This window comes from Puntigrus tetrazona, unplaced genomic scaffold (genome assembly GCF_018831695.1).
Source record: "Puntigrus tetrazona isolate hp1 unplaced genomic scaffold, ASM1883169v1 S000000968, whole genome shotgun sequence".
Lineage (NCBI taxonomy): Eukaryota > Metazoa > Chordata > Actinopteri > Cypriniformes > Cyprinidae > Puntigrus > Puntigrus tetrazona.
The window spans coordinates 26924-39800 of NW_025048563.1; the positions used below are offsets into that span (position 1 = coordinate 26924).

Genomic DNA, 12877 nt, shown 5'->3' on the forward strand with positions numbered 1-12877 from the left:
AAACTTCAAAATGAGCTACATTAAAGATAAGAGCATTAGTTAAGTAGTTAAAAACAGTCAAACTCTGTTTAAAGAACAGCTACTTTAAAGGCAATTGAATTAAATAAGCAGTAAGGGAAAGCAAAGAGCTGGTCAAACTTTGACCACACTAAGGGCCAGTGTATTAGATAAGTAGTGAAAAACTCAAAAACTTACAGCACCTGGTATTCCTAGGCAGTCTCCCATCCAAGTACTAACTAGGCCCAACTCTGCTTAGCTTCTGAGATCAGACGAGATCAGGCGTGAACAGGGTGGTATGGCCGTAAGCTAAAGCTGCTGCAAAAAGCCCCTATTTTAAGGTGAGGCACACTAAGTGCCATTATACTAGATAAGTAATGAATGAAATACAAAAAAAAAAATACTTCAAAATGAGCTACATTAAAGATAAGAGCATTAGTTAAGTAGTTAAAAACAGTCAAACTCTGTTTAAAGAACAGCTACTTTAAAGGCAATTGAATTAAATAAGCAGTAAGGGAAAGCAAAGAGCTGGTCAAACTTTGACCACACTAAGGGCCAGTGTATTAGATAAGTAGTGAAAAACTCAAAAACTTACAGCACCTGGTATTCCTAGGCAGTCTCCCATCCAAGTACTAACTAGGCCCAACTCTGCTTAGCTTCTGAGATCAGACGAGATCAGGCGTGAACAGGGTGGTATGGCCGTAAGCGAAAGCTGCTGCAAAAAGCCCCTATTTTAAGGTGAGGCACACTAAGTGCCATTATACTAGATAAGTAATGAATGAAATACAAAAAAATACTTCAAAATGAGCTACATTAAAGATAAGAGCATTAGTTAAGTAGTTAAAAAAAAGTCAAACTCTGTTTAAAGAACAGCTACTTTAAAGGCAATTGAATTAAATAAGCAGTAAGGGAAAGCAAAGAGCTGGTCAAACTTTGACCACACTAAGGGCCAGTGTATTAGATAAGTAGTGAAAAACTCAAAAACTTACAGCACCTGGTATTCCTAGGCAGTCTCCCATCCAAGTACTAACTAGGCCCAACTCTGCTTAGCTTCTGAGATCAGACGAGATCAGGCGTGAACAGGGTGGTATGGCCGTAAGCTAAAGCTGCTGCAAAAAGCCCCCTATTTTAAGGTGAGGCACACTAAGTGCCATTATACTAGATAAGTAATGAATGAAATACAAAAAAATACTTCAAAATGAGCTACATTAAAGATAAGAGCATTAGTTAAGTAGTTAAAAACAGTCAAACTCTGTTTAAAGAACAGCTACTTTAAAGGCAATTGAATTAAATAAGCAGTAAGGGAAAGCAAAGAGCTGGTCAAACTTTGGCCACACTAAGGGCCAGTGTATTAGATAAGTAGTGAAAAAACTCAAAAACTTACAGCACCTGGTATTCCTAGGCAGTCTCCCATCCAAGTACTAACTAGGCCCAACTCTGCTTAGCTTCTGAGATCAGACGAGATCAGGCGTGAACAGGGTGGTATGGCCGTAGCTAAAGCTGCTGCAAAAAGCCCCTATTTTAAGGTGAGGCACACTAAGTGCCATTATACTAGATAAGTAATGAATGAAATACAAAAAAATACTTCAAAATGAGCTACATTAAAGATAAGAGCATTAGTTAAGTAGTTAAAAACAGTCAAACTCTGTTTAAAGAACAGCTACTTTAAAGGCAATTGAATTAAATAAGCAGTAAGGGAAAGCAAAGAGCTGGTCAAACTTTGGACACACTAAGGGCCAGTGTATTAGATAAGTAGTGAAAAACTCAAAAACTTACAGCACCTGGTATTCCTAGGCAGTCTCCCATCCAAGTACTAACTAGGCCCAACTCTGCTTAGCTTCTGAGATCAGACGAGATCAGGCGTGAACAGGGTGGTATGGCCGTAAGCTTAAAGCTGCTGCAAAAGCCCCTATTTTAAGGTGAGGCACACTAAGTGCCATTATACTAGATAAGTAATGAATGAAATACAAAAAAATACTTCAAAATGAGCTACATTAAAGATAAGAGCATTAGTTAAGTAGTTAAAAACAGTCAAACTCTGTTTAAAGAACAGCTACTTTAAAGGCAATTGAATTAAATAAGCAGTAAGGGAAAGCAAAGAGCTGGTCAAACTTTGACCACACTAAGGGCCAGTGTATTAGATAAGTAGTGAAAAACTCAAAAACTTACAGCACCTGGTATTCCTAGGCAGTCTCCCATCCAAGTACTAACTAGGCCCAACTCTGCTTAGCTTCTGAGATCAGACGAGATCAGGCGTGAACAGGGTGGTATGGGCCGTAAGCGAAAGCTGCTGCAAAAGCCCCCTATTTTAAGGTGAGGCACACTAAGTGCCATTATACTAGATAAGTAATGAATGAAATACAAAAAAAAATACTTCAAAATGAGCTACATTAAAGATAAGAGCATTAGTTAAGTAGTTAAAAACAGTCAAACTCTGTTTAAAGAACAGCTACTTTAAAGGCAATTGAATTAAATAAGCAGTAAGGGAAAGCAAAGAGCTGGTCAAACTTTGACCACACTAAGGGCCAGTGTATTAGATAAGTAGTGAAAAACTCAAAAACTTACAGCACCTGGTATTCCTAGGCAGTCTCCCATCCAAGTACTAACTAGGCCCAACTCTGCTTAGCTTCTGAGATCAGACGAGATCAGGCGTGAACAGGGTGGTATGGCCGTAAGCTAAAGCTGCTGCAAAAAGCCCCTATTTTAAGGTGAGGCACACTAAGTGCCATTATACTAGATAAGTAATGAATGAAATACAAAAAAATACTTCAAAATGAGCTACATTAAAGATAAGAGCATTAGTTAAGTAGTTAAAAACAGTCAAACTCTGTTTAAAGAACAGCTACTTTAAAGGCAATTGAATTAAATAAGCAGTAAGGGAAGCAAAAAGAGCTGGTCAAACTTTGACCACACTAAGGGCCAGTGTATTAGATAAGTAGTGAAAAACTCAAAAACTTACAGCACCTGGTATTCCTAGGCAGTCTCCCATCCAAGTACTAACTAGGCCCAACTCTGCTTAGCTTCTGAGATCAGACGAGATCAGGCGTGAACAGGGTGGTATGGCCGTAAGCGAAAGCTGCTGCAAAAAGCCCCTATTTTAAGGTGAGGCACACTAAGTGCCATTATACTAGATAAGTAATGAATGAAATACAAAAAAAAAAAAACTTCAAAATGAGCTACATTAAAGATAAGAGCATTAGTTAAGTAGTTAAAAACAGTCAAACTCTGTTTAAAGAACAGCTACTTTAAAGGCAATTGAATTAAATAAGCAGTAAGGGAAAGCAAAGAGCTGGTCAAACTTTGACCACACTAAGGGCCAGTGTATTAGATAAGTAGTGAAAACTCAAAAACTTACAGCACCTGGTATTCCTAGGCAGTCTCCCATCCAAGTACTAACTAGGCCCAACTCTGCTTAGCTTCTGAGATCAGACGAGATCAGGCGTGAACAGGGTGGTATGGCCGTAAGCTAAAGCTGCTGCAAAAAGCCCCTATTTTAAGGTGAGGCACACTAAGTGCCATTATACTAGATAAGTAATGAATGAAATACAAAAAAAAATACTTCAAAATGAGCTACATTAAAGATAAGAGCATTAGTTAAGTAGTTAAAAACAGTCAAACTCTGTTTAAAGAACAGCTACTTTAAAGGCAATTGAATTAAATAAGCAGTAAGGGAAAGCAAAGAGCTGGTCAAACTTTTGACCACACTAAGGGCCAGTGTATTAGATAAGTAGTGAAAAACTCAAAAACTTACAGCACCTGGTATTCCTAGGCAGTCTCCCATCCAAGTACTAACTAGGCCCAACTCTGCTTAGCTTCTGAGATCAGACGAGATCAGGCGTGGAACAGGGTGGTATGGCGTGTAGCTAAAAGCTGCTGCAAAAGCCCCTATTTTAAGGTGAGGCACACTAAGTGCCATTATACTAGATAAGTAATGAATGAAATACAAAAAAAAAAAAATACTTCAAAATGAGCTACATTAAAGATAAGAGCATTAGTTAAGTAGTTAAAACAGTCAAACTCTGTTTAAAGAACAGCTACTTTAAAGGCAATTGAATTAAATAAGCAGTAAGGGAAAGCAAAGAGCTGGTCAAACTTTGGACCACACTAAGGGCCAGTGTATTAGATAAGTAGTGAAAAACTCAAAACTTACAGCACCTGGTATTCCTAGGCAGTCTCCCATCCAAGTACTAACTAGGCCCAACTCTGCTTAGCTTCTGAGATCAGACGAGATCAGGCGTGAACAGGGTGGTATGGCCGTAAGCGCTAAAGCTGCTGCAAAAAGCCCCTATTTTAAAGGTGAGGCACACTAAGTGCCATTATACTAGATAAGTAATGAATGAATACAAAAAAAAAAATACTTCAAAATGAGCTACATTAAAGATAAGAGCATTAGTTAAGTAGTTAAAAACAGTCAAACTCTGTTTAAAGAACAGCTACTTTAAAGGCAATTGAATTAAATAAGCAGTAAGGGAAAGCAAAGAGCTGGTCAAACTTTGACCACACTAAGGGCCAGTGTATTAGATAAGTAGTGAAAAACTCAAAACTTACAGCACCTGGTATTCCTAGGCAGTCTCCCATCCAAGTACTAACTAGGCCCAACTCTGCTTAGCTTCTGAGATCAGACGAGATCAGGCGTGAACAGGGTGGTATGGCCGTAAGCAAAAGCTGCTGCAAAAAGCCCCTATTTTAAGGTGAGGCACACTAAGTGCCATTATACTAGATAAGTAATGAATGAAATACAAAAAAATACTTCTTCAAAATGAGCTACATTAAAGATAAGAGCATTAGTTAAGTAGTTAAAAACAGTCAAACTCTGTTTAAAGAACAGCTACTTTAAAGGCAATTGAATTAAATAAGCAGTAAGGAAAAGCAAAGAGCTGGTCAAACTTTGACCACACTAAGGGCCAGTGTATTAGATAAGTAGTGAAAAACTCAAAACTTACAGCACCTGGTATTCCTAGGCAGTCTCCCATCCAAGTACTAACTAGGCCCAACTCTGCTTAGCTTCTGAGATCAGACGAGATCAGGCGTGAAACAGGGTGGTATGGCCGTAAGCGAAAGCTGCTGCAAAAAGCCCCTATTTTAAGGTGAGGCACACTAAGTGCCATTATACTAGATAAGTAATGAATGAAATACAAAAAAATACTTCAAAATGAGCTACATTAAAGATAAGAGCATTAGTTAAGTAGTTAAAAACAGTCAAACTCTGTTTAAAGAACAGCTACTTTAAAGGCAATTGAATTAAATAAGCAGTAAGGGAAAGCAAAGAGCTGGTCAAACTTTGACCACACTAAGGGCAGTGTATTAGATAAGTAGTGAAAAACTCAAAACTTACAGCACCTGGTATTCCTAGGCAGTCTCCCATCCAAGTACTAACTAGGCCCAACTCTGCTTAGCTTCTGAGATCAGACGAGATCAGGCGTGAACAGGGTGGTATGGCCGTAGCTAAAAGCTGCTGCAAAAGCCCCCTATTTTAAGGTGAGGCACACTAAGTGCCATTATACTAGATAAGTAATGAATGAAATACAAAAAAATACTTCAAAATGAGCTACATTAAAGATAAGAGCATTAGTTAAGTAGTTAAAAACAGTCAAACTCTGTTTAAAGAACAGCTACTTTAAAGGCAATTGAATTAAATAAGCAGTAAGGGAAAGCAAAGAGCTGGTCAAACTTTGGCACACTAAGGGCCAGTGTATTAGATAAGTAGTGAAAAACTCAAAAACTTACAGCACCTGGTATTCCTAGGCAGTCTCCCATCCAAGTACTAACTAGGCCCAACTCTGCTTAGCTTCTGAGATCAGACGAGATCAGGCGTGAACAGGGTGGTATGGCCGTAAGCGAAAGCTGCTGCAAAAAGCCCCTATTTTAAGGTGAGGCACACTAAGTGCCATTATACTAGATAAGTAATGAATGAAATACAAAAAAAAAAAATACTTCAAAATGAGCTACATTAAAGATAAGAGCATTAGTTAAGTAGTTAAAAACAGTCAAACTCTGTTTAAAGAACAGCTACTTTAAAGGCAATTGAATTAAATAAGCAGTAAGGGAAAGCAAAGAGCTGGTCAAACTTTGACCACACTATGGGGCCAGTGTATTAGATAAGTAGTGAAAAACTCAAAAGCTTACAGCACCTGGTATTCCTAGGCAGTCTCCCATCCAAGTACTAACTAGGCCCAACTCTGCTTAGCTTCTGAGATCAGACGAGATCAGGCGTGAACAGGGTGGTATGGCCGTAAGCAAAGCTGCTGCAAAAGCCCCTATTTTAAGGTGAGGCACACTAAGTGCCATTATACTAGATAAGTAATGAATGAAATACAAAAAAAAATACTTCAAAATGAGCTACATTAAAGATAAGAGCATTAGTTAAGTAGTTAAAAACAGTCAAACTCTGTTTAAAAGAACAGCTACTTTAAAGGCAATTGAATTAAATAAGCAGTAAGGGAAAGCAAAGAGCTGGTCAAACTTTGACCACACTAAGGGCCAGTGTATTAGATAAGTAGTGAAAAACTCAAAAACTTACAGCACCTGGTATTCCTAGGCAGTCTCCCATCCAAGTACTAACTAGGCCCAACTCTGCTTAGCTTCTGAGATCAGACGAGATCAGGCGTGAACAGGGTGGTATGGCCGTAAGCTAAAAGCTGCTGCAAAAGCCCCTATTTTAAGGTGAGGCACACTAAGTGCCATTATACTAGATAAGTAATGAATGAAATACAAAAAAAAATACTTCAAAATGAGCTACATTAAAGATAAGAGCATTAGTTAAGTAGTTAAAAACAGTCAAACTCTGTTTAAAGAACAGCTACTTTAAAGGCAATTGAATTAAATAAGCAGTAAGGGAAAGCAAAGAGCTGGTCAAACTTTGACCACACTAAGGGCCAGTGTATTAGATAAGTAGTGAAAACTCAAAAACTTACAGCACCTGGTATTCCTAGGCAGTCTCCCATCCAAGTACTAACTAGGCCCAACTCTGCTTAGCTTCTGAGATCAGACGAGATCAGGCGTGAAACAGGGTGGTATGGCCGTAAGCTAAAGCTGCTGCAAAAAGCCCCCTATTTTAAGGTGAGGCACACTAAGTGCCATTATACTAGATAAGTAATGAATGAAATACAAAAAAAAAAAAACTTCAAAATGAGCTACATTAAAGATAAGAGCATTAGTTAAGTAGTTAAAAACAGTCAAACTCTGTTTAAAGAACAGCTACTTTAAAGGCAATTGAATTAAATAAGCAGTAAGGGAAAGCAAAGAGCTGGTCAAACTTTGACCACACTAAGGGCCAGTGTATTAGATAAGTAGTGAAAAACTCAAAAACTTACAGCACCTGGTATTCCTAGGCAGTCTCCCATCCAAGTACTAACTAGGCCCAACTCTGCTTAGCTTCTGAGATCAGACGAGATCAGGCGTGAACAGGGTGGTATGGCCGTAAGCTAAAGCTGCTGCAAAAAGCCCCTATTTTAAGGTGAGGCACACTAAGTGCCATTATACTAGATAAGTAATGAATGAAATACAAAAAAAAATACTTCAAAATGAGCTACATTAAAGATAAGAGCATTAGTTAAGTAGTTAAAAACAGTCAAACTCTGTTTAAAGAACAGCTACTTTAAAGGCAATTGAATTAAATAAGCAGTAAGGGAAAGCAAAGAGCTGGTCAAACTTTGGCACACTAAGGGCCAGTGTATTAGATAAGTAGTGAAAAACTCAAAAAACTTACAGCACCTGGTATTCCTAGGCAGTCTCCCATCCAAGTACTAACTAGGCCCAACTCTGCTTAGCTTCTGAGATCAGACGAGATCAGGCGTGAACAGGGTGGTATGGCCGTAAGCTAAAGCTGCTGCAAAAAGCCCCTATTTTAAGGTGAGGCACACTAAGTGCCATTATACTAGATAAGTAATGAATGAAATACAAAAAAAAAAATACTTCAAAATGAGCTACATTAAAGATAAGAGCATTAGTTAAGTAGTTAAAAACAGTCAAACTCTGTTTAAAGAACAGCTACTTAAAAGGCAATTGAATTAAATAAGCAGTAAGGGAAAGCAAAGAGCTGGTCAAACTTTGGCCACACTAAGGGCCAGTGTATTAGATAAGTAGTGAAAAACTCAAAACTTTACAGCACCTGGTATTCCTAGGCAGTCTCCCATCCAAGTACTAACTAGGCCCAACTCTGCTTAGCTTCTGAGATCAGACGACATCAGGCGTGAACAGGGTGGTATGGCCGTAAGCTAAAGCTGCTGCAAAAGCCCCCTATTTTAAGGTGAGGCACACTAAGTGCCATTATACTAGATAAGTAATGAATGAAATACAAAAAAAAATACTTCAAAATGAGCTACATTAAAGATAAGAGCATTAGTTAAGTAGTTAAAAACAGTCAAACTCTGTTTAAAGAACAGCTACTTTAAAGGCAATTGAATTAAATAAGCAGTAAGGGAAAGCAAAGAGCTGGTCAAACTTTGACCACACTAAGGGCCAGTGTATTAGATAAGTAGTGAAAAACTCTCAAAACTTACAGCACCTGGTATTCCTAGGCAGTCTCCCATCCAAGTACTAACTAGGCCCAACTCTGCTTAGCTTCTGAGATCAGACGAGATCAGGCGTGAACAGGGTGGTATGGCCGTAAGCTAAAGCTGCTGCAAAAAGCCCCCTATTTTAAGGTGAGGCACACTAAGTGCCATTATACTAGATAAGTAATGAATGAAATACAAAAAAAAAAAAAAAACATGAGCTACATTAAAGATAAGAGCATTAGTTAAGTAGTTAAAAACAGTCAAACTCTGTTTAAAGAACAGCTACTTTAAAGGCAATTGAATTAAATAAGCAGTAAGGGAAAGCAAAGAGCTGGTCAAACTTTTGACCACACTAAGGGCCAGTGTATTAGATAAGTAGTGAAAAACTCAAAACTTACAGCACCTGGTATTCCTAGGCAGTCTCCCATCCAAGTACTAACTAGGCCCAACTCTGCTTAGCTTCTGAGATCAGACGAGATCAGGCGTGAACAGGGTGGTATGGCCGTAAGCTAAAGCTGCTGCAAAAAGCCCCCTATTTTAAGGTGAGGCACACTAAGTGCCATTATACTAGATAAGTAATGAATGAATGAAAAACAAAAAAATACTTCAAAATGAGCTACATTAAAGATAAGAGCATTAGTTAAGTAGTTAAAAACAGTCAAACTCTGTTTAAAGAACAGCTACTTTAAAGGCAATTGAATTAAATAAGCAGTAAGGGAAAGCAAAGAGCTGGTCAAACTTTGGCCACACTAAGGGCCAGTGTATTAGATAAGTAGTGAAAAACTCAAAACTTACAGCACCTGGTATTCCTAGGCAGTCTCCCATCCAAGTACTAACTAGGCCCAACTCTGCTTAGCTTCTGAGATCAGACGAGATCAGGCGTGAACAGGGTGGTATGGCCGTAAGCTAAAGCTGCTGCAAAAAGCCCCTATTTTAAGGTGAGGCACACTAAGTGCCATTATACTAGATAAGTAATGAATGAAATACAAAAAAAAATACTTCAAAATGAGCTACATTAAAGATAAGAGCATTAGTTAAGTAGTTAAAAACAGTCAAACTCTGTTTAAAGAACAGCTACTTTAAAGGCAATTGAATTAAATAAGCAGTAAGGGAAAGCAAAGAGCTGGTCAAACTTTGGCCACACTAAGGGCCGTTGTATTAGATAAGTAGTGAAAAACTCAAAACTTACAGCACCTGGTATTCCTAGGCAGTCTCCCATCCAAGTACTAACTAGGCCCAACTCTGCTTAGCTTCTGAGATCAGACGAGATCAGGCGTGAACAGGGTGGTATGGCCAGTAGCTAAAAGCTGCTGCAAAAGCCCCTATTTTTAAGGTGAGGCACACTAAGTGCCATTATACTAGATAAGTAATGAATGAAATACAAAAAAAAATACTTCAAAATGAGCTACATTAAAGATAAGAGCATTAGTTAAGTAGTTAAAAACAGTCAAACTCTGTTTAAAGAACAGCTACTTTAAAGGCAATTGAATTAAATAAGCAGTAAGGGAAAGCAAAGAGCTGGTCAAACTTTGACCACACTAAGGGCCAGTGTATTAGATAAGTAGTGAAAAAACTCAAAAGCTTACAGCACCTGGTATTCCTAGGCAGTCTCCCATCCAAGTACTAACTAGGCCCAACTCTGCTTAGCTTCTGAGATCAGACGAGATCAGGCGTGAACAGGGTGGTATGGCCGTAAGCTAAAGCTGCTGCAAAAAGCCCCCTATTTTAAGGTGTGGCACATTAAGTGCCATTATACTAGATAAGTAATGAATGAAATACAAAAAAATACTTCAAAATGAGCTACATTAAAGATAAGAGCATTAGTTAAGTAGTTAAAAACAGTCAAACTCTGTTTAAAGTACAGCTACTTTAAAGGCAATTGAATTAAATAAGCAGTAAGGGAAAGCAAAGAGCTGGTCAAACTTTGGCCACACTAAGGGCCAGTGTATTAGATAAGTAGTGAAAAAACTCAAAAATTTACAGCACCTGGTATTCCTAGGCAGTCTCCCATCCAAGTACTAACTAGGCCCAACTCTGCTTAGCTTCTGAGATCAGACGAGATCAGGCGTGAACAGGGTGGTATGGCCGTAAGCTTAAAGTTGCTGCAAAAAGCCCCTATTTTAAGGTGAGGCACACTAAGTGCCATTATACTAGATAAGTAATGAATGAAATACAAAAAAAAAAAAAATACTTCAAAATGAGCTACATTAAAGATAAGAGCATTAGTTAAGTAGTTAAAAACAGTCAAACTCTGTTTAAAGAACAGCTACTTTAAAGGCAATTGAATTAAATAAGCAGTAAGGGAAAGCAAAGAGCTGGTCAAACTTTGACCACACTAAGGGCCAGTGTATTAGATAAGTAGTGAAAAACTCAAAAACTTACAGCACCTGGTATTCCTAGGCAGTCTCCCATCCAAGTACTAACTAGGCCCAACTCTGCTTAGCTTCTGAGATCAGACGAGATCAGGCGTGAACAGGGTGGTATGGCCGTAAGCTAAAGCTGCTGCAAAAAGCCCCCTATTTTAAGGTGAGGCACACTAAGTGCCATTATACTAGATAAGTAATGAATGAAATACAAAAAAAAAATACTTCAAAATGAGCTACATTAAAGATAAGAGCATTAGTTAAGTAGTTAAAAACAGTCAAACTCTGTTTAAAGTACAGCTACTTTAAAGGCAATTGAATTAAATAAACAGTAAGGGAAAGCAAAGAGCTGGTCAAACTTTGGCCACACTAAGGGCCAGTGTATTAGATAAGTAGTGAAAAAACTCAAAAATTTACAGCACCTGGTATTCCTAGGCAGTCTCCCATCCAAGTACTAACCAGGCCCAACTCTGCTTAGCTTCTGAGATCAGACGAGATCAGGCGTGAACAGGGTGGTATGGCCGTAAGCTAAAGCTGCTGCAAAAAGCCCCTATTTTAAGGTGAGGCACACTAAGTGCCATTATACTAGATAAGTAATGAATGAAATACAAAAAAAAAATACTTCAAAATGAGCTACATTAAAGATAAGAGCATTAGTTAAGTAATTAAAAACAGTCAAACTCTGTTTAAAGAACAGCTACTTTAAAGGCAATTGAATTAAATAAGCAGTAAGGGAAAGCAAAGAGCTGGTCAAACTTTGACCACACTAAGGGCCAGTGTATTAGATAAGTAGTGAAAAACTCAAAACTTACAGCACCTGTTATTCCTAGGCAGTCTCCCATCCAAGTACTAACTAGGCCCAACTCTGCTTAGCTTCTGAGATCAGACGAGATCAGGCGTGAACAGGGTGGTATGGCCGTAAGCGAAAGCTGCTGCAAAAAGCCCCCTATTTTAAGGTGAGGCACACTAAGTGCCATTATACTAGATAAGTAATGAATGAAATACAAAAAAAAAAAAACTTCAAAATGAGCTACATTAAAGATAAGAGCATTAGTTAAGTAGTTAAAAACAGTCAAACTCTGTTTAAAGAACAGCTACTTTAAAGGCAATTGAATTAAATAAGCAGTAAGGGAAAGCAAAGAGCTGGTCAAACTTTGGCCACACTAAGGGCCAGTGTATTAGATAGAAGTGAAAAAACTCAAAACTTACAGCACCTGGTATTCTAGGCAATTCCATCAAGTACTAGCAAGCCCAACTCTGTAGCTTCTGAGATCGAGTGAGATCAGATCGAAGCGTGAACGAGGTGGTATGGCCATAGCGAAAACTGCTATAAAGCCCCTATTTTAAGGTGGAGCACACTAGAATTGCCATTATACTAGATAAGTAATGAATGAAATACACAAAAATACTTCAAAATGAGCTACATTAAAGATAAGAGCATTAGTTAAGTAGTTAAAAACAGTCAACCTCTGTTTAAAGAACAGCTACTTTAAAGGCAATTGAATTAAATAAGCAGTAAGGGGAAAGCAAAGAGCTACAGGTCAAACTTTAGCCACCTAAGGGCTAGTGTATTAGAAAAGTAGTGAAAAACTCAAAAACTTACAGCACCTGGTTTTCCTAGGCAGTCTCCCCATCCAAGTACTAACTAAGCCCAACTCTGCTTAGCTTCTGAGATCAGACAAGATCAGGCGTGAACAGGGTGGTATGGCCAGTGAGTGGCAGCTGCTACAAAAAGCCTCGTATTTTGAAGGTGTGGCACATTAAATTGCCATTATACTAGATAAGTAATGAATGAAATACAAAAAATACTTCCAAAATGAGCTACATTAAAGATAAGAGCATTAGTTAAGTAGTTAAAAACAGTCAAACTCTGTTTAAAGTACAGCTACTTTAAAGGCAATTGAATTAAATAAGCAGTAGTAAGAGAAAGCAAAGAGCTGGTCAAACTTTGGCCACACACTAAGGGCCGTTGTATTAGATAAGTAGTGAAAAACTCAAACATTTACAGCACCTGGTAAT

General features: G+C 38.2%; 20 non-coding genes and 11 pseudogenes across 20 annotated transcripts; all 31 read right to left on the reverse strand.

Annotated features, from left to right (window-relative positions):
* Positions 1-188: 188 nt before the first annotated feature.
* Positions 189-307, reverse strand: LOC122336961. Its single transcript, XR_006249399.1, has one exon. It is a non-coding gene; the product is annotated as a 5S ribosomal RNA (ribosomal RNA).
* A 278-nt stretch (positions 308-585) lies between these two features.
* Positions 586-704, reverse strand: LOC122336962. The gene has a single exon (XR_006249400.1). It is a non-coding gene; the product is annotated as a 5S ribosomal RNA (ribosomal RNA).
* A 275-nt stretch (positions 705-979) lies between these two features.
* Positions 980-1098, reverse strand: LOC122336963. Its single transcript, XR_006249401.1, has one exon. It is a non-coding gene; the product is annotated as a 5S ribosomal RNA (ribosomal RNA).
* A 276-nt stretch (positions 1099-1374) lies between these two features.
* LOC122336910 lies at positions 1375-1493 on the reverse strand (annotated as a pseudogene).
* A 273-nt stretch (positions 1494-1766) lies between these two features.
* Positions 1767-1885, reverse strand: LOC122336964. The gene has a single exon (XR_006249402.1). It is a non-coding gene; the product is annotated as a 5S ribosomal RNA (ribosomal RNA).
* A 274-nt stretch (positions 1886-2159) lies between these two features.
* On the reverse strand, positions 2160-2279 carry LOC122336912 (annotated as a pseudogene).
* Positions 2280-2555: 276 nt separating this feature from the next.
* On the reverse strand, positions 2556-2674 carry LOC122336965. Its single transcript, XR_006249403.1, has one exon. It is a non-coding gene; the product is annotated as a 5S ribosomal RNA (ribosomal RNA).
* A 275-nt stretch (positions 2675-2949) lies between these two features.
* Positions 2950-3068, reverse strand: LOC122336966. The gene has a single exon (XR_006249404.1). It is a non-coding gene; the product is annotated as a 5S ribosomal RNA (ribosomal RNA).
* Positions 3069-3345: 277 nt separating this feature from the next.
* Positions 3346-3464, reverse strand: LOC122336967. The gene has a single exon (XR_006249405.1). It is a non-coding gene; the product is annotated as a 5S ribosomal RNA (ribosomal RNA).
* Positions 3465-3741: 277 nt separating this feature from the next.
* LOC122336935 lies at positions 3742-3862 on the reverse strand (annotated as a pseudogene).
* A 278-nt stretch (positions 3863-4140) lies between these two features.
* Positions 4141-4259, reverse strand: LOC122336970. The gene has a single exon (XR_006249407.1). It is a non-coding gene; the product is annotated as a 5S ribosomal RNA (ribosomal RNA).
* Positions 4260-4538: 279 nt separating this feature from the next.
* Positions 4539-4657, reverse strand: LOC122336971. Its single transcript, XR_006249408.1, has one exon. It is a non-coding gene; the product is annotated as a 5S ribosomal RNA (ribosomal RNA).
* Positions 4658-4933: 276 nt separating this feature from the next.
* On the reverse strand, positions 4934-5053 carry LOC122336902 (annotated as a pseudogene).
* A 272-nt stretch (positions 5054-5325) lies between these two features.
* LOC122336911 lies at positions 5326-5444 on the reverse strand (annotated as a pseudogene).
* Positions 5445-5717: 273 nt separating this feature from the next.
* LOC122336972 lies at positions 5718-5836 on the reverse strand. Its single transcript, XR_006249409.1, has one exon. It is a non-coding gene; the product is annotated as a 5S ribosomal RNA (ribosomal RNA).
* A 280-nt stretch (positions 5837-6116) lies between these two features.
* LOC122336946 lies at positions 6117-6235 on the reverse strand. The gene has a single exon (XR_006249384.1). It is a non-coding gene; the product is annotated as a 5S ribosomal RNA (ribosomal RNA).
* A 275-nt stretch (positions 6236-6510) lies between these two features.
* LOC122336973 lies at positions 6511-6629 on the reverse strand. Its single transcript, XR_006249410.1, has one exon. It is a non-coding gene; the product is annotated as a 5S ribosomal RNA (ribosomal RNA).
* Positions 6630-6904: 275 nt separating this feature from the next.
* LOC122336903 lies at positions 6905-7024 on the reverse strand (annotated as a pseudogene).
* Positions 7025-7303: 279 nt separating this feature from the next.
* On the reverse strand, positions 7304-7422 carry LOC122336974. The gene has a single exon (XR_006249411.1). It is a non-coding gene; the product is annotated as a 5S ribosomal RNA (ribosomal RNA).
* A 276-nt stretch (positions 7423-7698) lies between these two features.
* On the reverse strand, positions 7699-7817 carry LOC122336975. The gene has a single exon (XR_006249412.1). It is a non-coding gene; the product is annotated as a 5S ribosomal RNA (ribosomal RNA).
* A 278-nt stretch (positions 7818-8095) lies between these two features.
* LOC122336929 lies at positions 8096-8214 on the reverse strand (annotated as a pseudogene).
* A 277-nt stretch (positions 8215-8491) lies between these two features.
* LOC122336976 lies at positions 8492-8610 on the reverse strand. The gene has a single exon (XR_006249413.1). It is a non-coding gene; the product is annotated as a 5S ribosomal RNA (ribosomal RNA).
* Positions 8611-8886: 276 nt separating this feature from the next.
* On the reverse strand, positions 8887-9005 carry LOC122336977. Its single transcript, XR_006249414.1, has one exon. It is a non-coding gene; the product is annotated as a 5S ribosomal RNA (ribosomal RNA).
* A 278-nt stretch (positions 9006-9283) lies between these two features.
* Positions 9284-9402, reverse strand: LOC122336978. The gene has a single exon (XR_006249415.1). It is a non-coding gene; the product is annotated as a 5S ribosomal RNA (ribosomal RNA).
* Positions 9403-9677: 275 nt separating this feature from the next.
* On the reverse strand, positions 9678-9796 carry LOC122336922 (annotated as a pseudogene).
* A 278-nt stretch (positions 9797-10074) lies between these two features.
* Positions 10075-10193, reverse strand: LOC122336957. Its single transcript, XR_006249395.1, has one exon. It is a non-coding gene; the product is annotated as a 5S ribosomal RNA (ribosomal RNA).
* Positions 10194-10469: 276 nt separating this feature from the next.
* Positions 10470-10588, reverse strand: LOC122336986 (annotated as a pseudogene).
* A 282-nt stretch (positions 10589-10870) lies between these two features.
* Positions 10871-10989, reverse strand: LOC122336979. The gene has a single exon (XR_006249416.1). It is a non-coding gene; the product is annotated as a 5S ribosomal RNA (ribosomal RNA).
* A 279-nt stretch (positions 10990-11268) lies between these two features.
* Positions 11269-11387, reverse strand: LOC122336904. Its single transcript, XR_006249374.1, has one exon. It is a non-coding gene; the product is annotated as a 5S ribosomal RNA (ribosomal RNA).
* Positions 11388-11663: 276 nt separating this feature from the next.
* LOC122336983 lies at positions 11664-11782 on the reverse strand (annotated as a pseudogene).
* A 672-nt stretch (positions 11783-12454) lies between these two features.
* LOC122336937 lies at positions 12455-12575 on the reverse strand (annotated as a pseudogene).
* Between the last annotated feature and the right edge of the window lie 302 nt (positions 12576-12877).